The sequence below is a fragment of the Ovis aries genome, chromosome 9, assembly GCF_016772045.2.
Source record: "Ovis aries strain OAR_USU_Benz2616 breed Rambouillet chromosome 9, ARS-UI_Ramb_v3.0, whole genome shotgun sequence".
Taxonomy (NCBI): domain Eukaryota; kingdom Metazoa; phylum Chordata; class Mammalia; order Artiodactyla; family Bovidae; genus Ovis; species Ovis aries.
The window spans coordinates 15,776,547-15,799,176 of record NC_056062.1 but is presented as its reverse complement, the minus strand read 5'-3'; the positions used below and the strand labels follow the sequence as shown (position 1 = coordinate 15,799,176).

Here is a 22,630-nt window from a genome sequence, read left to right as displayed (position 1 = left end):
AATAAGACTTCCAGAGAGAAAGAACAAGGAAACAGAAAGGATAAAAACATCAGCACAATCACTTGAAAAAATTTTCCCAGAGGAATGAAAGTTACCAGAATGAAGGTCCCCACTAAATAAGCAGGACAATAGATGAAAAGAAACCCACACTTTATGACATTTTAAAAGAGCTGGACAAATTTTTAAATTCCTACAAGCTTCTAAAGATGGGAGGGGGAAAAGTTACATTGAATAAGAAATTAGAATAAGTTTCTGAACTGAAAAACCAGTAGCATGGAGCACAGGAAGCAATGGATCAGAGCGATGCCGACAGAACTCCACACCAGCCACACCTTAATCACACCAGCCACACGTTAATCACCCTCCTCAATCACGCTCACTCCCTAACCTTCTGCTCCAAGCGTCCTACCTCAGGAGGCCACTGGAGAAGGTCCTCCACCGAAATGGAAGCAGAACGAAGTAGGAGGCAGTCACGGGAGAACACGAGCTTCAACAAGGACGTGACGGTGGAGGGAGCTTCCAGAACAGGAGCTGTGGGCCAGGAGAGGAGGACGGTCGGAGCAGAGAGGCTCTGGAGGAGGGAACATGAGAAGCGGCCTGGCCCTGCCCAAGACCCTGATCATCCTTCTCAAGTGATTCACCTCTGGACGCAGTGCTCGACCAAGACAAAGAAGTCAGTCAAGGAAGATGAAGACAAGGGGTACCCCAAACACGAAACCCAACCCTGGAGAGAAGCCCAAGGGCAAGAGCAAAGAACGACCAGGCAATGCTGCAGGGAAGGCATGAGAACAGCCAGCTGAGAACACGGGAGAACAGAGACCTCCAGGAAGCCGAGCCCAGAAAGAGGACGTGAAGGTTCCGTGTGCCTGACCCTGTGGAAGGTTTACTAAAAGGCTACCACAGAGAATGTGAAATTAAGCAGCATGTACAAAGAGAACTAAGAACCTGGGGACTGAGTGCTTCAAGGGAGGCGACAATCCCTCGCACTCACTGTGGTCTGTCCACAGCACACACCCCGGTCCCATCATCAGTGACCCGCTTCCCTCTGCCTCACTCACCTGGAGACCCTGCCAAAAGCCATCTCTCAGCAGTCACCTTCCAGAACCCACCACAACGCTTGCTACCACAGTGCACATGAGAACCAAGGGTGTTTTTCGTTTATTCACATACTGAGAATCTACTCAACATACCTGGCATTCTTCCAGGGAACTAGAAGTCAAGAAATAGAAATAGAAGACTCCTATCCTTCAAGAGTTTAGACAATTTTTACTCCTGAGAAAACAATTATTTATCCTATATCCTCATCTTCCCCCAATGATTAAAAGTTCACCAGTGGCTCACAGAATTTCAGTACTCCAGCTACCACTAACAGAATGGGACCCCAAGGCACAATGGAGCTTTTCTGACACGGCGTGCACCGTGTAATACAAAGTGTCGACCTGAAGTCAGGAACGTGCTTCCTGTATGTTAGGGCCTGAGGCCCTTCTGGATCAAGCCCAGTCTAACTCTCCAGAGTCTAACATCTTTCACCGGTGTCTCTGAAGAAGCCTACGTTCGGGAGAAGTTACACTACTTCAGTTTACAGAGCACGCACGCCCTCCCTCACACCTCGGTGCCACTGGCAGTCCCTCTGCTGGGGCCTTCCTGCCCGGACTGATCGGGAGTGCATCTGGAGGGGGCCACACCCCAATCCTGCGCTCCCCCAGTCCTGTCACTCACCAGAGGGGCCTCTGGAGTCACTGACATGTGCCGTGCACAGCACCAGGCACTGGAGCACACATCAGTGAACAGGCGAGACACGGCTCTGCCCCCAAGCACCCTTGGGGTGTAGCTTCTGGTTTAACACGTGTGTGTGTGTATGCACGCACGTGCGCGCGCACATCCACACGCATGTGTGTTAGTCACTCAGTCAGTGTCTGATTTCTCTGCGACCCCATGGACTGTAGCCTGCCAGGCTCCTCTGTCCGTGGAATCGTCCAGGCAAGGATACTGGAGTGGGTTGCCATTCCCTTCTTCAGGGGATCTTCCTGACCCAGGCATTGAGCCCGGGCCTCCTGCACTGCAGGCAGACCCTTTACCATCTGGGCCACAAGGGTTCACCCACTAGGGTGGATGTCAAATCCGACCCCACCTGTCGGCCCCTCTCTCCACTCAAACACAAGATTCTAGGAGCAAGACAGCCTCCTTCAACTCTGCAGCCTCAGGACCTACACACTATTAAATAAAGCCAGAGTGAAGTTCTGACTCCAGTTGGTTGCAAGAGGTAAAAAAAACTATGTGCTCTTTAGAAGCTCTCTGCCTTTTTTTTTTTTTTTTGGGGGGGGGGGGGCTTCTCTTCTATTAAAGGAGCACAAACCTGAAAACACCATTCATTAAAATGCCAGTCTCTTGCAACTGTCTTTCTCCTGCTTGCTGTGAAAGGCAAAACATCCCAGTTACTCCCCAGGTCTGGGTTTTGTTCCCCACTGATACCCCAATAATATACACTGTATCAAACACCTAGAGCACTCAATCAGTAAACATACGCTTGATGCCTGAGTGACAACGCGTGAATAAATGAATGGATGCACTGATGTGAGTGCTTTACAACTGCTCTTTGCTTCATTGTGAGGAGAATTCAAGTAGGTGACAACATTCCATTTTATCAACAGGAGGGCTGCTCACTTGCCATGTTAGCAGTGGGCGACTCAGTGCCTGCTGTGTGCCAGCACTCCTATTTATCCCATGAACTAATCTATCTTTATTAAGAACATGAAGTTCTGCGTCTTAGCAAACACACAAAACTGATAAAATATAAGCATTAAAATTGAACTAGTTCAAAAAGAGTACAAAATCAAACATTTCCCAAGCTGTATAATTAAAATGCATAAGTAAAATCTTTCACTCCAGACAGATGAAGAGAAACTAAACTTGCCTCATTATATATTAAAATATACTACCAGGTCCCTGAAGATGGCTGTAAGGTGGATAAGCTCCACCTTTCTGGCATGAACAGTTGTGTTTTAAGATGGGTATAAATAGACACCCGGGCTACTCTGAACCCCTTTCCCTTTCTAACAATGTGAACTAAAATTTTCCACCAGTCACACACTCTAAACCTATGTTTCTTTCACTAACAGGTAAAATATTTCCTTCTACCATCTTGCTCATCTTGTTCTCATTTCAATGCACAATCCAACCTGGCCAGCTTTCTGACACCCATCTCTCACTAAGTCTCAGAATCAACCCTGATCATCATACAGTTTCAGCCTTTCTCCTGAGCATTTTGCAAGTACCAGCTAGCTCCTCACAGTCCTAACTGGTTACTATCAGTTTTTCCATTTCACACGTAAGAAAGCTATGTCTTACTGAAATTAAATTGTCCAGGTCACACAGCAAGTAAGGGAGGAATCAGGGATTCAAGTGTTAGCTACCTTGAAAGTGTTAAGTCACTCAGTTGTGTCCAACTTTTTGGGACCCCATGGACTGTAGCGTACCAGGTTCCTCCGTCCGTGGGATTCCCCAGGCAAGAATACAGGAGTGGGTTGCCATTCCCTTCTCCAGGGGATCTTCCCAACCCGGGGATCAAACATGGGTCTCCTACACTTCAGGCAGATTCTTTACCGTTTGAGCTACAAGGGGAGCTCAAAACTAGCTTACCAGCACTCTTAAAATCATGGTGCTATTCTGCTTTCCCAAAGTAACCAGATAATTTACTGTTAAAACAATGAACAAGATCTGGGCTTTCCAAAGCAATCACAACAGAAAAATTCTTCCTAAAGCTCAGTAACATTCAACACTTCACAACCGACAAATAATAGTTGGCTCGAATTGAGCATATAGGCTGAACCCCTGGAGAAGAATTGGTCTTTTTGATGCTAACTGTTAAATAAGGCCCAAACTCACCATTTCTTAGCCCACAACACTGCAATAATGTAAGTTAACTGTGAAGGTCTCCAATGTCCGAAATACGCAACCTCTTCATGTACATCACCCTTCTTCTAAGCTCAGTCTACCAACAGTTTCATACTTAGGCAAGCTGGAACCTGTATTCTTAAAAAAAAAAAGGTCAGAAGCAACTTTCTAAAAACCAAAAATATATAAACAATGTGTATATATTATGAAAATCATCTGGGCAAACAAAAGCTTCTTTACGCTTCAAACTAGCTTTCTAGCCAAAAATACTCTAACACTGCACGGTGGCGCTGCTCACAGGTGGGCATGCCGTGTCTCGGGCATCTGCGAAAGGGCTGAACACAGGGTTTACCATCCATCTGTACTAAACACTGACTAAGTGAACACAGTAACAGGAAAAAAAGAGGGAAAGTTACTAAGTTCTGAAAAACCAGCACTCACACCACCACCAACAGACTGCCCCACTTTCTTCTTGGGGCTCAGATGGCTCCTGCTCACTCTAACCAGTCCATTCTAGAGCCCCCAAGGCTCTGTCCTTTCTCCTGCTGGCCAAGCTTACCTCCCAGGCGAGCTGAACGGAAGCACTGCCTCCTGCTGACAGCTCTACCATGTGTTTCTCGCTCAGGCCGCGGCCTGGCTGTCGTCCTGGACCGACTGCTGCCACCCTGCATCCAGCACCACAGAGAAGCCAGAAATGCTTCCTGCCCCAATTCAGGGCTGGAGGAAACTCTTGCAAGACTGATGAGATGAAGGAGAAAAGTACTCCCCAGAGGCAGCTGTGGGCAGGAACATAGCTGCAGGTTGGCATGGCAGCCAAGACCTCGGGTAGGTTCCAAGGAGAATTTCAGCTGCCCTAGAGAGACACCTCAGGAACCATCTGCTTCAATGCACTGAGATTAGCGGCAGCAGCACCAACTGTCCATATCACCGCTGAGCCCAGAGGGACCCGAGGATGCACTCAGTGTGAGGGCTGCTTCCCCAACCTTTGACCCTGCCAGCCCTTCCAACACAACGATGGATTCCTATGTTGAAAAAACCTCTAGAGTGGCTTCTGCATTCCTGACCAAACCCTGACAGATATATTGGATCTGGGACCAGCTGCAAGCCTGCTCAAAGAAGCGAAAGGTTGCCCAAGGGAACTGCACCAAATGCCCAACAGAGCTCAGGCCTGATCTTCCCTCACGAACCTCCTGTGCAGAGTGCTCCACGTTTATGAGCCCCCCCATACAACGGCCAAGGCCACAGACAGTGGACGCCACCCCTGACGCTTCCTCGCACGCTGCTCACCCAATCTTGTCGGCCTTCCCTGCAGAACATGCCCAGAAACTGCCCCGCCGCCATGGCCACCAGCACCATGCCGACCTGAGCTGCCGTCATCGCTCACCCGAGCGGGAACAGCCACGGAACAGAGGACCCCTGCACCTGCCCCAGCCACCCCAGCACCTGTTCTCAACACAGCAGGTGACTCGGATCTCAGTCAGACACACCACGCCTCTGCTCACAATCCTAGATGGTCCCTCAGTTTACATCAATGTTTGCACAGCCAAAGAAATGCGCTGAGAAAAAACCTGCTCAGGACTATCAGTAAGAACAGATGCTCAGAGTTGAGGGTGCAGGAAACAACATCAACAGTCAGTCACAGGACAAGGCAAACGACTCTGGGGGCTTTCCCTGGCTGTTTGTCAACAGATGTTATTCAAGGAGTCGATGGTCCTGAGGAACTGGCTTTCAAGAACAATGTATGTAGACTACAGGGGAGAATATTTTCAAAGAACTGGACAAAACACTAAATTTAGTATTACCTGAAGCAGAATACAAACGCTGAGTGAAAATACATGGGAAGCAGGAAAAGGGTTGGCTAGACAAATTTACAAAGATCGTGAAAACGTTAAGATGTTTAAAGCATTTAAACATGGTTATTTAAACTACAGTTATTCACTGGGTTCTTCATCAGTAGGTATTCTGTGCAAAGTTTTCTAATCTCCTGCATGTTGCTGAACCAGCAGCATCAACAGCAAAGTTCACTGAAATATTCTGACTTGTCCTTCCACACAGCACTTTAGCAGTTTGGGGTAGGTTTTGTTGTGACTTGTTGACCTCAGAAGCATGACTGAAACTGCTCTGAAAGAGACCCTCCATCGACTACTACTATTACTGAACACTGTAGTCAATGAAATTAGCTTCAACCAAAGACCGGCTAAGGGCTTCCCAGGTGGCGCTAGTGGTAAAGAACTCACCTGCTAATGCAGGAAACATTAACAGACAGGTTATGTCTGCATCAGGAAGATTCCCCCGGAGGAGGGCATGGCAACCCACTCCAGTATTCTTGCCTGGAGAATCCCACGAACAGAGAAGCCTGGCGGGCTACAGGCCATGGGGTCACAGAGTTGGACACGACTGAAGCTATTTAGCACACACGAAAGACTTGATAACATTTCTTAATGAACCCAACTTAAAATTCCTAGGCTGCTTATATGAGGCCCTTCTACTGCAGTAAAGTCATTTCAATGACAGCCAACATCTGAATCACCAGGAACACCACGCTTCTTTACACACTCCCCAAGCTACCAAAAGTTACGAGAAGTGAGATTTCCATTCCCACACAAATTCACAGCAGATATATTTTCTGAGTTTAAGCTATAGTTCCAGCAGCATTTTTTGAACCTTGATGCAAGTATAATAAAAATTTACATATTTTAAAATCCATTTAACTATGCAGTTGAGCCCCCCTCCAACCATCAACCGGAAGTGATTAATATGCAATACGATGACACGCTAAAAGGCAAATATCAAGAAGAACCTAAGAGAATTCTATAAATGCCTTCCAAGCAATGAATATGCTCAACTGAAATGATATACTCCTGCACAGACATCAGGATCTGAGAGTACCGATCGGCATAAAGATATCTGCAAAGATGAAATACCTCCTTGTTAGATCAGCATTAGGAGACGAACATGTGTGACTGACTCTGATGACAGGCAGCATTAGCTTTAAAACTCCAATTAAGAAAAGTGTTATTCCCCCCCCCCCCCCGCTTCTTCCCTCGAAAGAGAATCCCATTCTCTCATCAGGGGACCAATATGAAAAATCATGCTCAGTTATAATTTGGATTCTGTCCAAGAAAAAAATTCTGTCTTCTCTCTTGTTATAGAAGTATTTACATAATATCCTTGATTTTGTCTATTAGTCTGAAAAACCTGAACTATTTCTCATGTGCCCATTCGCATAAAAGCTCGACAATCCTGGTTTTAGTCAACCAACATCCCCCACCACCCCGTCTTCTGCAAACAGGTACAGTTAGGACATATCTCATCCACCCTCAACTTTCTCAGTTGATTTTCTTTTTGATTTAAGTCTACCATTTTACATTTATCCCTAATAAATTTTAATTTTACCTTATTGATTTTAGCACTTCATTACAACCTGTCAAAATATTTTAAAATTCTGATTCTAAAAATGAGCTATCTCCCAGCACGACTCCTGATCTTTATTCAAGTTCCGAAGGAAAACATTAGGACAGGTGTCAAGTGTGACACACTTCTGGAGACATCTTCACTTAGGGGTAGAATTCTGATTTTTTAGTTTTGTAGTAAATTATACCACGTGTGGTCGCAACATATATCATATCCCTAAAAGCAGTAATGTCTTGAACTCCCTAGTCATGACAGAAATAATTAACTTGTCTAGCGATAATTAGGCTCCATGCAGTAAAGGGAGAACTTCGCCAGAGGAAAGGCCAGGGCCACGTACAGCTCCCAGGAAGTCACCTCTGCGCCCTGGCACCTCCTGCCTGATGAGGCTGCCTCGGTTTAGCTGGGCCTGAGGTCACACATTCCTAGATAGAAACTACCCTCAATTCTGGTAATGGCAAATCCTACTTAAAAGGGACACGTGCCCACCTCTCACAGGCATGTGACTATGAAAAGAAGCCTAACTGTAAACTTCAGCTCTGCCTACCTTACAATAGCGTGCTGAAAACATTCCATGCCTGTCAGAGTCCCACACACCTGGTCGACCTCCTATGTACCAAATACATGTCTTGCTGTTTGTCTCTGGAGGAGAGGAGAGGTGGGGGAAACATTCTAATAGCCAGTTGCTGCTGCTACGTCACTTCAGTCGTGTCTCTGTGCAATCCCATAGACAGCCCACCAGGCTCCCCCGTCCCTGGGATTCTCCAGGCAAGAACACTGGAGTGAGTTGCCATTTCCTTCTCCAATGCATGAAAGTGAAAAGTGAAAATGAAGTCGCTCAGTCGTGTCCGACTCTTAGCGACCCCATGGACTGCAGCCTACCAGGCTCCTCCGTCCATGGGATTTTCCAGGCAAGAGTACTGGAGTAGGGTTGAGATGGCTCTAAATGGAGTCTAATGGGACTGTATGCATTTGGGGTTACCTAGCAGTTTGGGATGTATTACATGGAAAGTAAAGCCCATGATTCGGATGATCAGCCTAAACCTGTGCAGAGTGCCAGATGTATACAATCTATTAAGGAGTGGCTCCCCTGGGTGCTGGGCTCCTTCTTAGTAATCCCACAAGAGCCCTGAAGTTCTCTCCACAGGGAAAAACACACAATTCTGCTTACAACTTAATTTCTGGGGCTCATGGACCCAGGAAAGAATGTTTCCTCCTCAAAGCAACCGCAGCTACTCGTATTTCAGAGCAAACAGAGCTTCATGAGCGGATCACCTCAGGAGAGTTACCTGGGACCCCTCTTGCCACCCGGCCACAACATGAGCCTGGTCAGGACCCAGAGATTAACTCAGAAAGCAGCTTCAAATCACCCCCTTCTCTCCAGCTACTCAGCTGCACCCTTGATCGAGGCTTTCCTCATTTATTTGGACCACATCATTATATGATTAAAGGAGCGCAGACTGTGAAACTGAACCCGGTGCTCCGCCGGTTCCCCTCTGAGCAAGCCAACCAGGCAGCCATTTCCTGAGTGACAGGCGCCTGCTTCCTGCCTCCCCTCCAGAGCACATCTCCATAGGACCACAGCGCTCATCCCATACCAGCCTCCTCCAGCCCCACACATCTGCTCTGGATCAGAAGCAAGTGCAAACATCCTGCCTTCCACACCAAGCTCACCGCCCTCCTCCCCAACCCGTGCTGAGCTCCAGATCTGACAGGAACAGCCCACTCCACCCCTGCGGCCCTCACACCTCCACGCCTCTGCACAGGGCGCTCCTGCTTCCCACTGAACTCCTACAGATCCTTTCAGACACTCAGAACCTGCAGAGGCCACTGTATCTGGTCCACAGCCAGGTTTTGTAAGGTCCCTGCACTAAGAATGTATTTTTTTACCTTTGTAAGAGGAAAATTCAAGAAATATGTGGCAGGCCATCTGTGGCCTGCAAAGCCTGAGGCGTCCACTGCCTGACCTTGAACAGAGAAGTCCGCCGACACCGGAGCCTCACCTGCACTGGGGCCGCATCCTCGGCCCTCGGAGCACCGGCCGTGCCCGTCGCTGACCTGAGCCTGCCCCACGCCGCCCGCCTGCATCACCAGGGCTCAGTGCTGCACGAGGCACAGGCAGGGGTTCACAAATGCTAAACAAACGAATGAGTTCACCTGACCAGTTCAAGAAGAAGCCAGGGAAACATGTGAGTGGGAAAGGCTAGGCCTGTAGTAATCCAGCACTATGTAAGTCTGAAAAAGACTCTAATCCTGGCACTTGACATTTGCCTACACTTTACAAAGCAGCCCCACACATACCCTCAAAGGCAGAGATTATAAACACTAGACTTTACAGATAAGGGCTATCTGAAACTGAGACTCTGAGAAACTCAACAACTTGCCAAAATTCACAAGACAAAAGGCAGAGGGGTGACATTTGAACCCCCAGGCCTTCTGCTTCCCAGATGAGAAACTCCTGTTAAAAGAGCTGCCTCTCTACACAAACCATGATGCCTAAACCTCTCAACTAGCAATATCTGAGACATCAGGGGAGGAATAAAATTTAACTTCTGACCTATTATTTAATTTTGATACTTTTCAATTCAGTGCTACTTTTTTAAACAAAAATGAAATGAATACCCAAAGTAAGCACTTGGCTAAAAGACCCTGCTATAACCACAAACTAAAATTTTCTTCCTTTTCTTATTTTCAGTCAGTCTTGAGAAGGTAAAATTAAACAGCTTAATTAACAAATGCCTGAAAGGAAGCAGCTGCAGGCACAGCATGAACCCCCGCCAGTCGGCTAAGCTGAAACAAACTGGCAGTCGAGGCAGTCACCTGTCCTCAAGCTTCAGAGTCCAAGAGCTGCTAACATGCATTAACACCTCGACTTCAGGCTGGAAATAAAACAAGTGTTTCCAGAGGCAGAAGTGAGATGTACGTAGGTGTCCAGAACTTTGAGAGATAGGGTCAAGATATAGCCAAACTGAACTAGGATTTTGGGCTTCCCAGGTGGTGCATGTGGGAGGCAGGAGACACAGGCTCAATCCCTGGGTGGGGAAGACCCCCCTGGAGGAGGGCAGGGCAACCACGCAAGTGTTCTTGCCTGGAGAATCCCAGGGACAGAGGGGCCTGGCGGGCTACAGTCCACGGGGTCACCAAGAGTCAGCTATGACTGAAGCAACTGAGGGCACACATGGATCTATTAGAGATGACATTAATTTCAGAGACATGATTCCATACAGAACACATTTTCTTACTAGAGTCCCATTTTAGAAATAAGTCGCAAGGTACATCAAAGAATATTCATTCATTTGGAATTTATCAAACACTAAAATAAATTATGAGTTATCAAAGGAATCTTTATGGAAGTCAGAAAACTCAGGGACTTCCCTGGTGGTCCAGCAGCTAGGACTTGGCACTTTCACTGCCAAGGCCCTAGGCTGCATCCTTGGTGGAGGAGCTAACATTCCACAAGCAGTGTGGCATGGCCAAAAAAAAAAAAAAGAAAAGACACCTAAATATCAAACATATTTACTGAATGGAACAATACATGCTTTATGAATAAATAATAAAAATATCTCATAACAAACTGTAAGCCTTCAGTAAAGAAAGATTCCTTAAATAAGACAAAAAAATCATAAAGAAAAAGACTGGGACTTCCCTGGCGGTCCAGTGGCGGAGACTCTGAGCTCCCAGTGCAGGGGGCCCAGGTTCAATCCCTCGTCAGGGAGCTAGATCCCACATGCTACAACTAAGACCCAGAGCAGCCAAATAAATAAATAAAATTTTAAAAAAAAGAAAAGAAAAAGACTGATAGTCAACGATGTCAAAATTAAGAACTTTAGTTCTAAGACATCTCAAAAGTAAAAAGATAAAACATAAACTGGAAAAATATTCACAGCTTACAATGACAAAGGATAGTAATCCACACATACAAAACAGCTACTAGTCAATAAGAAAAACGTAAGAAGAAAATCAGGCCAATGTCTTCTCTTCATAAGAAAGACATATAACCAATATATTAAAAGATTATTAACCTAATTAGTACTAAAAGAAATTCAGTGTAAAGCCACAAACAGATACTATTACATAACTACCAAAATGCCAAAACTGAAGAAAACAGAATCAACTACAGCGCACTGGCAAGAATGCAGAGCAGCCAGGAGTCACTTCCCTGCATCAGTGGGATGCGAGTTGGCAGGGTACCCTGAGAGCAATCTGGCAGGAAGCAGGCAAGCTGAAGGCTGGCCAGCCAGAACCGGCATCACACCCCACGTGGGCAGGCGAGACATCCACGCACGTGGGCAGCAGATGCTGGAAACAATCCAAATGCCCATCAACTGGAGACCACATTACACAACAGAGAAAGTGAACCATCACTGACCACGTACAGCCCTCCAACAGGTCTTAACCACAGTGCTGAGTGGAAAGAAGGCCAGTCGCAGAAAAACAAATGTAGTGCGATTCCCTAGTAAAGAATTCAACACAAACAAAACTGACACAAAGAAATGATAAATGCAATATTCATTCAGTGACCCCTGTTTTAAATGCTGGGGATACAGTAGTGAACATTTTGCTGTCAGATTTTCTGTCATAGTCAAGTGACAAAGAAAATAAAGGTGAGTAAAATAAAAATGATATCAGGGCTTGAAGAAGGAGGTAGCTCAGGGGGCTGAAGGAAGATGGCTACACAGGCTTCACAAAGTAAGAGGGGGGCCGTGGTAGGGAACAGGTGGGCTCAGGGCAGGAGGGGATTCTCCATTGTTGCAGCTGGCCCAGGCTAGCTTTCTTCTCTTCTCTAAACCAGGGTGGCCGCATTGTTTGTTTTTGTACGGCCCATGAGTTAAGAATGGTTTTTAACTGCGTATGATTAAATAAATTATTAAAATAATAACAGAACAAAAAATAAGAAAAATTAAAAAAAAAAAGAAAACAAACAAACAAAAAAAAACAAAATAATAATGGGCTTCCATAGTAGCTCAGTGGTAAAGAATCCACCTGCCAATGCAGGAGACGGGGGTTCAATCCCTGATTCAGGAAGATCCCACATAATTCAGAGCAGCTAAGCCCAGGAGTGACAACCACCGAACCTGCACCCTAGAGCCCAGGAGTCACACCACTGAGCCTGCTCCCTAGAGCCCGGAAGTCACAACCACAGAACCTGTTCTCCAGAGCCCGGGAGACACACCACTGAGCCTGTTCTCCAGAGCCCGGGAGTCACACCACTGAGCCTGTTCTCCAGAGCCCGGGAGACACACCACTGAGCCTGTTCTCCAGAGCCCGGGAGACACACCACTGAGCCTGTGCCCTAGAGCCCAGGAGACACACCACTGAGCCTGTTCTCTAGAGTCCAGGAGTCACAACCACTGAGCCTGTGCCCTACAGCCTGGGCATCACACCACTGAGCCTGTGCCCCAGAGCCCGGGAGACACACCACTGAGCCTGTTCTCTAGAGCCCATGCTCTACAACAGAAAAACCTGCATAGCAACAAAAACCCAGCACAGCCAAAAGTAAACTTAAATTTTAAAGAAAGAGTAATAACATTTTGTTGCATGTGAAATTACATGAAATTCAAATTTCAGGGTCCAGAAATAAAACTGTATTGGAACACAGACTACTCATCCCTTTGCCCAGAGTTCACGACTGCTTTTGCACCACAACAGCAGGGCCGAGTCCTGGGCACAGACAGAAGCCCCAGGTGCCCTCAGAGCCTACACGTTCCTTGCCTCGGCCTCTTCTGCCGGAGCTGGCTGGCACCTCTGTGGCCTCACGTACCTTTCTCTGGGAGGTCAGAGCACTCTTGGTCTACAACTTACTCACATCTCACACATGTTCTTCTGTATCTCTTCAGTGTTTAACGAATCATCTCCTGAAAAGGACTAACATACTAAGCGAACTTCTATGATGAGTTTTGGTCTATTAAAGCTTCATGCTGCTTCTCCATCCTAATGACTGTTCAAAAAAAAAAAAAAAGAAGACATATTGCTATCAGGAGCATTAAACAAACACTGCAAAGCAAGCGACGTTTATTTTGACTCAAGTACAAGAAAAACAGACAGAAAGAGAGAAAGGGAGGGAGGGAGGGAAGAAAGAAGGAAGGGCCTTTCCACTCCAGGTTCTGAGGCTGTGGAGAGATCCACGGCCTTGCTTAACACCCAGCTGGTTAGGACTATTAGATGCCTCTGAGCATCACCAACTTTAAAAAGATGTACAGTGGCACTTGATCCCTTCCCGTCCCAAAAGAAATGTGTCATAAATTGTTATGTCACATTTCAGCAAGAGCCATGATATCTGGCCAACATAAGCACATATGTTCAAAGCAAGCTCCTTCATGGCTTTTAAATGTAAACCAGTACCACTGATCGAGTTAACAATCTTAATGAAGACCATCATTAACGGTGGTAATGAACATGGAGAGTTCATTACAACATTGTTTTTGCATATGTCTGAAAACTTCCACTAAGTTTTCAAAATAAAATTGAAAACTCATATTTTAACTTGATCACTGGGAATTCCCAGTAATAAACTGAACCACAATAAACTTAAGAATGTCTCAGGACTTTCCCAACAGTCCAGTAGTTAGGACTCAGTGATTTCAATGCCAAAGGCCAGGGTTCAAGTCCTGGTCGGGGAACTAAGATTCCACAAGTCGTGTGGTGCGGCCAAAAAATAAAAAAGAACTTGTCTTCATTCAAAAGACAAAAAGAAAAAAAAAAGAAAAAAAATCCACTGTGTCAGTGAAACTGCACGACAAAGTGGGAAGAGAAAGTGGAAAAATATATAACCAACAAAGCACCTGTGTCCTGAACATATAAAAAAAGTCTATGAATAAATTTTTAAAAACTAACATAAAAATATAGGCACTTCACAAAACAGTGAATCCAAATGGCCGGTAAATGTATAGAAAGATGTATAACCTCATTATAACCAGGAAAAGGCTGTTTAAAACCACAAGGCGATAATACTGTGGAAGCCACCAGGAGAGGCAGGCAGGGGAGCCTGCAGGAGCCCACGGTGTCATCAGAGGGGAGGCTGCTCAGGGGCCCAGGAGGGCCATCCACGGACACCCACTGAGAAGCTGCTCTCGGCCAGGCATGCCAAGGGCAGTCAGCCCTCCACCACCTCAGGTCCTCCATGTGAGGCTGAAAACACTGGGGAAAAGCCCAGGACGTTCCAAACAGGGCAACTTGAACTTGCTGCACTGGCAGCGATTTACACAGCGTTCCACTGTGCCAGCTACTGTAAGTCATCTAGAGACGTTTATAAAGTACACAGGGCAGTGTGCACAGTTGTATGTAAGGGACTTGAGCACCCAAGGAACCTGGCATCCGAGAAAGGTCCTGGTCCCAACCCCTCGGACACCAGAGTCATATTAATGGGAGACTACTAACGAGAACTTTAATTTCACTTGGCCAATTTTAAGGAGACAGAGATTGTTCCAAAGAGCTCTATCCACCAGCTCATTTCTATTATTTTTGCCTTCATGGAGCTGCACAGCTGAGTGAAAGATCGGGGAGGCGGGCAGAACTCACATGCAAACAACCTCCTCAGTGATCTGAGATTACATTTAATTCCATCTGCCTTTGACAAGTGCTTCTCTACCTCTGTAACAAATTTCACAGTTATAGACCCCCTTCCCACAAAGCCCCCACAAGAGCTACTTGGTTTAGTCTGGGTGATTGACTCCTCCCAGGACCCCAGGAGGAGGTTCCTTTCTTCCATCATTACACAATTACTGACCGACCACGTAGCACGAGAAAAGACAACACAGAATCCTTGTTCCCAAGCTGACAATATGCTATTTACCAACGCGTGCATCTAACTCTGCACAAGGCCCATGGTCAATCCCACTGTGGTACACTAACTTTTACTTAGTCTGCCTCTCAAGAAAAAAGAGAGGCAAAACCAAATTTATGAAATTCAGGTACAAATGTAATGCTAGGCATAGAATCAATTCACACAATACCGCTTCATCAGTCACCCCAAGACTTGGCAATCACCCTGACTCTAGCAAAAGCTAGCCAATTCCTCAGCACCAAAACAAAACCACCAGGGAACGTGTGCCTTCACACTCACATGCACACAGTCCCCTGCTATTTGCCAAAAGGCACAAGTCCGGGAGCCATACAAGCTGCTACTGCAACATGAGATTGTTCATTTAAAATCCACACCAGGATTCAAAAGAACTGAGTGGGCTCAGCAGAAAACCTTCAAAATCTCTACACAAAAGGAACTGTGAGGTCTTCTCAAGACTCCAAAAACATATTTAAGAGTACTGTTCGGAAAATAACCTTCTTAGCAAATCTAAAGAGGTCAAAGAGACCACACTCATACGTACCTCTGCCATCTCTGACTTATGTTTGCCTGCTACAACTTGTGTTTCTCTTGAGCCCTCTAAGGCAATGGCTCACAAACAGCATGCACCAAAAGCACAGCAAGCTGGGACTGACAGCCAGCCCCGCCCCCAGAGCCAGAGTCAGTGGGTCAGAAATCAGGCTGGAGCCTCTGCACTTCTGACCTGGGACGACCCTGAGAACCACTGCCAACACCCTGGAGCTCCCCGGACTCTGCAGGTGTGTGTTTCCCCACACAGCACAGCAGGACTAAGGGGGAGCTCGATGAAGCAGAACAAACTACTCTCTGCTACCCAAATGTTGACACCCCAAATGACCGAAAGGTAAGGGACCTGTCATGGCAAGGAAAAGCTGGCACACCGTATAACTGGCATGCAACAACAGGAAATGGTTTTTAAAAATGGTTTCAGGGCATAATGTGAAACTCTTGTATGGCAGCCAATGAAGCCAGCTGATTAGTAAAAGACACACTAGAGCTTCTGGACCAGTAATCAAGGAGCTTTTATAAAGCCCACTCATTTTGTGTCACCTTGATTAGTCTTCTGTGTCTGCAGAACTTAGGATGCCTCCTAATGAACACAAGATCAATGAATACAGGATCAGTTTCTAGAAAAGAACACTTCAAAATCATAAAGGGGAAGAGCAGTATGTTTTCCCTAGTTCAAATATGATGATAGCAGTAATCTAAAATAAAGCAGACAGAAGTGAAAACAAAGATAATCCAATTCTTCCCTAGTATCAAGTTTTACATGGTTTTAAAGAGAGGTCCTTCACCAAGGCAAGCAAAGGCACACATGACCTGCTGATGTAATAGCTGTCCTCCAACCCGGGTGGCTCAGTGGTGAAGAATACGGCTTCAATGTGGAAAACCCAGGTTTGATCCCTAGGATGGGAAGATCCCCTGGAGAACCGAATGGCAACCCACTCCAGCATTCTTGACTGGAGAATTCCATGGACAGAGAAGCCTGGCAAGGTACAGTCCATGGGGTCGCAAAGAGTCGGACACAACTGAGTGACTAACATAAACACACAACCATTAACAAGTTTCAGTTCTACTCGATAAATATTGTGCTAGGCACTGGTGACCCAACAGTGTGAAAAACCAAGTTTCTGCCTTCATGGTGCTTAGACTCTCATGAGAAGACACACAAGCCACTAAACACACATAATGTGTAAAACTGTAAGCTCTTCCTTCAGGCCAGCAAAAACAATTACATGGTGCTTTGGTCACCAGCAGACACAAGCACCACGGTTCACAGCAGAATCCAAGCTACAGGACTTTCAGTATAGACAATGGAGGCAGAAGGGAGATTGCAGGCACAGAGAGCCCACAGACAGGAAAGCTTAGGTTCTTCTAACCCTTGGTTTTGGTTCACAGGCCACAAATAAAGGAGCAGAGTATGTGCCGACTCTTAAAAGAATGGAAAATTCTAAGTTGGTGAGAATGAGCACATTAATTTCAGAAACATTTATAGAGCAGCAATGTGTCAGAGATTATAAATACTAGGATTACCACAAGGGGCTCATACCTGTGTAAGAAATGTGCAATTTGTTTTTCCCTTACATACCCCTTGCCTCCCACAAAACTGTCTTCAAACACCACCCACCCTCCCAAAAAAGTCACCAATGAAAAAACTGTAAACGTGAAGGTTACTAACACACATCCTTTGACAAATAAGAAGGATCAGTCACTGCATCATGCATTATACATTTTATCTACCTGATTCTAAACAGATGTCAAATAATGAAACAATCTTGGTATACTCATCACATTGGTTACCTACACTATGTTGACCAGATGAGAACTTCATAATCCAAAGTGTCAGGTTCAAGTGAAAACATAATCACCTAGACTTTCCCAGATGTGGTCATTACACTAGCACTCCACTCCCACCGCAGGAGACCAGGTTAGGGTTTTACTGGCTGCCGCCCTTCCCCCCCGGGAGGCTGCACACAGGCTGTCAGGAGCTCACACCGCACAGTCCCCCAGGTCCGGCCAAGCTGGGTCCACCCTGTGGGCTGAAGACCCAAGGTGAGCGACTGTAACTCCAGGCTTCCAGTGTTTCATCTGCAAAAGGAGGATGCAGACCGAAGTGCCGCTCCAGTCTTCTCAAGGAATAAAGCAGAGAGAGCACTACAGCACTCGGCTCTGCCCTGGCACAGGGCATCTAACACATGCAGCTTACAGGGCAGAGCTTCTCCAGTACTTAACTCATCTGTAAAAAGGCAGTGACACCCACCACCAACACGTGGCACCCACACAGGTGCCCAGCGATGTTCTTCCCCTCTCACTGGATAACAGTCAAATATATAACTTAAGTCATTCTTCCTCATCTGAAAAATGAGTTTACAATAAATGGCAAGGTATATAAGTAAGATGTAGGTAGGGCCACTTTAGTTAAATGCAAAGTTTGTAAGCAAAAACCTTCATGTCCTTCATGTCCTTGTGGTGATGCCACTAGCGTTTCCCTCTGAGGTTTCCAACTGCTGAAGAGTGGCGATGGTGCCACTTGGGGAAATATTTCCTACTTCTGTCTATAAATCATTTCCTTAGTGTTTACACAAATCACACTATAATTAACAGCTTTGCTAAAATATTACTTTTTTTTTTTTGGCCACACCATGTAGCTTCCAGTATCTTAGTTCTTGACCAGGGACTGAACCCAGGTATTCTGCAGTGAAAGCATGGAGTCCTAACCACTAGACCACTAGGCAACTCTCTAAAAATTCTATTTAAACTGAAATTTTAACTATATTTGTGCATCTGAATTTAATTTCCATCATTGAGCCTAGTCAAAAAAAAATGCAATTGTTATAGATATGAACAGAGGGGGTTCCTCTTTTGATTTCCAATCAGAAACACACTTGTGCAATTATAAATGGTAAGATTTGGCAGAATTCCTAGAAATTAATACCAGAAACTGGTAGACATGAATTTCATTTCTCTTGCACTGAGTTGTCTTTTGGTAGTCGTGAAAAGAAGGGGGAAAAAAATCTGCCAAAATGTCAGTAGAGAGAAAAAGCAATAAAGGGCTCAAATAATCCACTAGTAAACACTGAAAAGAAGGGGAAAAAAACCCCTAACTCCTGAACGTGGCTGGGTGAGCAAAAAAAAACACAGGTGGCCTGAGGGGAGCCAAACCTGCTCTCCCTTCTCTCCCTCCCAGGGTCCTTCTGAGGATGGGTGAGCAACTAAGCATGTGAAGCCTTCTGTGCATTCATGAACTTCTTGGAGCTTAGTACTATCAACTCAAATAAGGCCATTTCCTTTGCCCAAACTTTCTTAAGCGAACATTTTAAATAATCTATACAGACGGCATTGAAAATTCTCAAAGATTCCTACAGTAATTTCTTGATAATTATTTAAGGGATTTTATAAGGGGAAAACTAATGAAAATATGTTTTAAAACTAGAGTATTAAGGCAAAGTAAAGTACTTCAGAAACTAAATTTTTCTGATTTACTAGCCAAAAAACAAAAAAACAAAAAAACAAAACCTCATTTCACAAATATGATAAAAATAACAGAACTTTTTACCAATGGCATTTTTTGCAGATCTAGAACAATAACAACAACAAAAATTCTAAAAATCTGTATGGAAATACAAAAGACCTCAAATAGCCAAACCAATCTTGAGAACGAAAAACAGAGTTGGAGGAATCAGGCTTCCTGACTTCAGACTACACTATAAAGCAACAGTAATAAAAAATAATAGAACTTTTCATGCCACTGAAATCTAAAACCAGATTTATTCTAGATGAAAATATATCTAAACTGAAAATGTTTTATTTCAAAAGTTAAAGATTTATATATTGTATCTTTTGTTATCCTTAAAACAATATTATCCACAATATTTTGTTTAAAACATTCTTTTGTTATCCTTACAACAATATTTAATTATTTTTTTGAAAATTAAAGACACCTCAAAGTACATGAAAAAAGGTTTCCATAAAACCTTCAGAGAGATGAGCTAAGATCCCACCTTGCTAACTCAAAATAACATGCAAAGATAGTAACTTTCAAAGTTTTCTTTTATTATCCATACCACTTTATTACATCACAGACTATATATGTATTCACAAAATACAACAGAGTAATTTCTTCTGAGCGAACTCACCAGTATTTCTCTTAAAGGGGTAGGCTTTAACAATACAATTTTGTTATTTAGACAATTTTGCCAGCCTTCTAGTAAGAAAAGTTATCTAGCTGAAGAACCTAGTTTTGAGAATTGGAACATTAATGTCTATACTTTCCAACAAAGGACACAGCGTTACAGAAATGAGTTTAGTTAAAAACTAAACTAAACTGGGCTTCCCTGATAGCTCAGTTGGTAAAGAATCCACTTGCAATGCAGAAGACCCTGGTTCGATTCCTGGATCAATTAGATCTGCTGGAGAAAGGATAGGCTACCCATTCCAGTACTCTTGGGCTTCCCTTGTGGCTCAGCTGGTAAAGAATCCGCCCACAATGCAGAAGACCAGGGTTCAATCCCTGGGTAGGGAAGATCCCCTAGAGAAGGAAAAGGTTACCACTCCAGTGTTCTGGCATAGAGAATTCCATGAGCTGTATAGCCCATGGGGGTCGCAAAGAGTCGGGCTGGACTGAGCAACTTTCAGTACTCACTGAAAACATTTTCATGATCCTTATTGCTACTCCTAACTCCCACCTTTTCCAGACACTTTATGACCATTACACTAGTGGAACATCACTCCTGAGCTAACACTTAACTACGCACTTTCGGGGACCCACAGCCTCAGATGGGCTCCTGTAAGAGTGCCAGCATTCTTTGCCTGGCTTCATGAATACTAGGTTTTGGATTCAGGGTCTTGACTTAGCCAAGCACTTGCTCCTCACTTGCGTCACCTCTGAATGATGCACAAGTCCTTCTGTTCAGTCCTTTCCTGAAGTCTTATGTGCGGGCGCATTTAAAATGGAACATGTGTTTTAAACAGTACTTTCCGGTGCTCATCATTAAACTGGATTATTTGATAATGACCTGAGAAATTCTCCAGAGAAGAATCCATAATATTTATCTTTAGTACATGAGTGTTCAGAAGATGCTAATGGTAAACTTGCCTAGCTTTTCCCCTCCAAAGATAGCCAAAAATATGAAACCATATACTCATAAAGATACTGTGAAATGAAAGATACTTATGAATTGAAAGTTGAAACACAAACTTCCTCTCAAAGTTTCATGTGTTTAAATACTACAGGGTTTTAAAAATTAACTGAACAGCACAATTGGACCAAAATATTATCCAGACTACAGCTCAACAAAATAAGCTGAATGCTAACTTACTGTGAACCTTAAATCACGTCATCCACATACTTTCCTCCCGCTTTTCAGAGGTTGTCAAAAGACAGGACGACTAACCTGAGGGCTTGGCTGCGTCATTTCAAAGAAGAGACTTATTTTCATTACCCGCTTGACAAAAAGTTTTAAGGGTGAGGCTCTGGTATTTCATCTCGAACAGTGATGGCCTGTTTTTCCAACCACGAAGTTCACATCCTAAGTAAGAATCCCAATGATGGTCGTGCAGATTCAGATTAAGCGCAGATTCTCAAACTCTGACACAGCCTTCAACTTGACCGTATTTCAAGCGGTTCCCATATTACCACAATATTACTATTATGTTGGTCTCACTGCCAAAAACCCAGCTGCAGGCTAACTGAACAAGAATAAGACACTGTTGAAATGGCTCAAAAAACAACAGGAAAAAACCTTTACCCTTAGTGCATTAAGCTACAAAATGCTGCAGTCAAATAAAAACAAGTATTAACAGCAGCGTACACGTACACACACACACACACACACACACACACGCATCCATCCTCCTCTGAGGAAGAAAGAGGTGCCAGGGAAGGACCCGGAGAGAGAGACAGAGGCAGCTCGCAGCGGAGTTGGGGGCTGGGGCGGGAAGAGGAGGAAACTTGGGAAGCGCAGCGAGTCCGGCCAGGTCTACGGCGGCCGCCGGAAAAGCTCCGGGCGGCAGAAAACTTGAGCGCGGGTCGCGGGGCCGCGGGCTGCCGGCCGCCCCGCACGCGGGCTCGAGGCCCGCCCGGCCCGGCCCCGGCCGAGTCCTCTCCCGGCCCTTTTGTTGTGGAGGCCCTCGGCCCGCTCCGGCAGAGGCCGGTGGCCTCCCCGAGCCGGCGGCCTCCAAATACTCGGACTCTCGAGCCTCCGGACCCCCGGCCTCCTTGCGCTCCCCCCAGAGGCCCTGCTTCCCGGAGCCCCCGGCCTCCCCCACCAGCCCCCGGCCTGGAGACCCTCAGACTCTCCGGGCCCCGCACCCGTCGGCCCGCCGGGGCGCCCCAGCTTCCTTCACGCCCCTGCCTCCCGGGGCCTCGGCCGGCGCGGGAGGGGCCTGTCCCCGCCGCACCCGCCGCCGGGACAGGGCGGTCCGGCCCCGCTCGGCCCCTCAGCCCTCAGGCCGCCGCCCTGCCAACGAGCAGCTCCGCGAGTCGGCCCCGCGCCCCGGCCCCGGCCCGGGCCCCTCACTCACTCCGACCGCGGCGGTGCTGGCAGGCGAAAGCGAACGACGACCGGGCGGCGCCGCGGCTGACGGGCCGCGCTCCCTCCCACGCCTCACGCCGCGGGCGCACAGCGGTCCCGGCCGGCGGCGGCGGCGACGGCGGCGGCGGCGGCGGGCTCGCGCCCTCGGGGCCGTGCTGCGTCGGCGCGGGCCGCGCGTGCGCGGCGTCCGGCTAAGGCGCGCCCCCGCCCCACCCCCGCCGCTGCGCGCGCTCGGCCGCGTCCCGGGAGTACTGCGCATGCGCGCCTCGGCCCGCGCATGCCCAGCGCGCGGCCAGGCTCGGCCCACCGGGCTCGCGGTGAGGGGACGCCGGAGCCGGGCTGCGGGCGGGCGCGGGCGTGGCTGCGGCCCCGAACGGCGGCCTCGGGGGAAGCCCTGGCTGGGGGCGGGAGCGGCACCCGGCCAAGCGGACGCCCCGAGGCAGCCGCTCTGGGCGGGCGGTGTTGAGCGGAC

General features: G+C 46.6%; 1 protein-coding gene across 23 annotated transcripts in view; it reads right to left on the bottom strand.

Annotated features, from left to right (window-relative positions):
• Positions 1-22,247, bottom strand: part of PTK2 (protein tyrosine kinase 2) — a 190,096-nt gene extending 167,849 nt beyond the window's left edge. For all 23 annotated transcript variants that reach the window (XM_060419958.1, XM_060419961.1, XM_060419969.1 and 20 more), the window contains exon 1: positions 22,148-22,247. The gene's annotated coding sequence lies outside the window, so the exon portion shown is untranslated. The remainder of the gene's footprint in view (positions 1-22,147) is intronic.
• Positions 22,248-22,630: the final 383 nt, after the last annotated feature.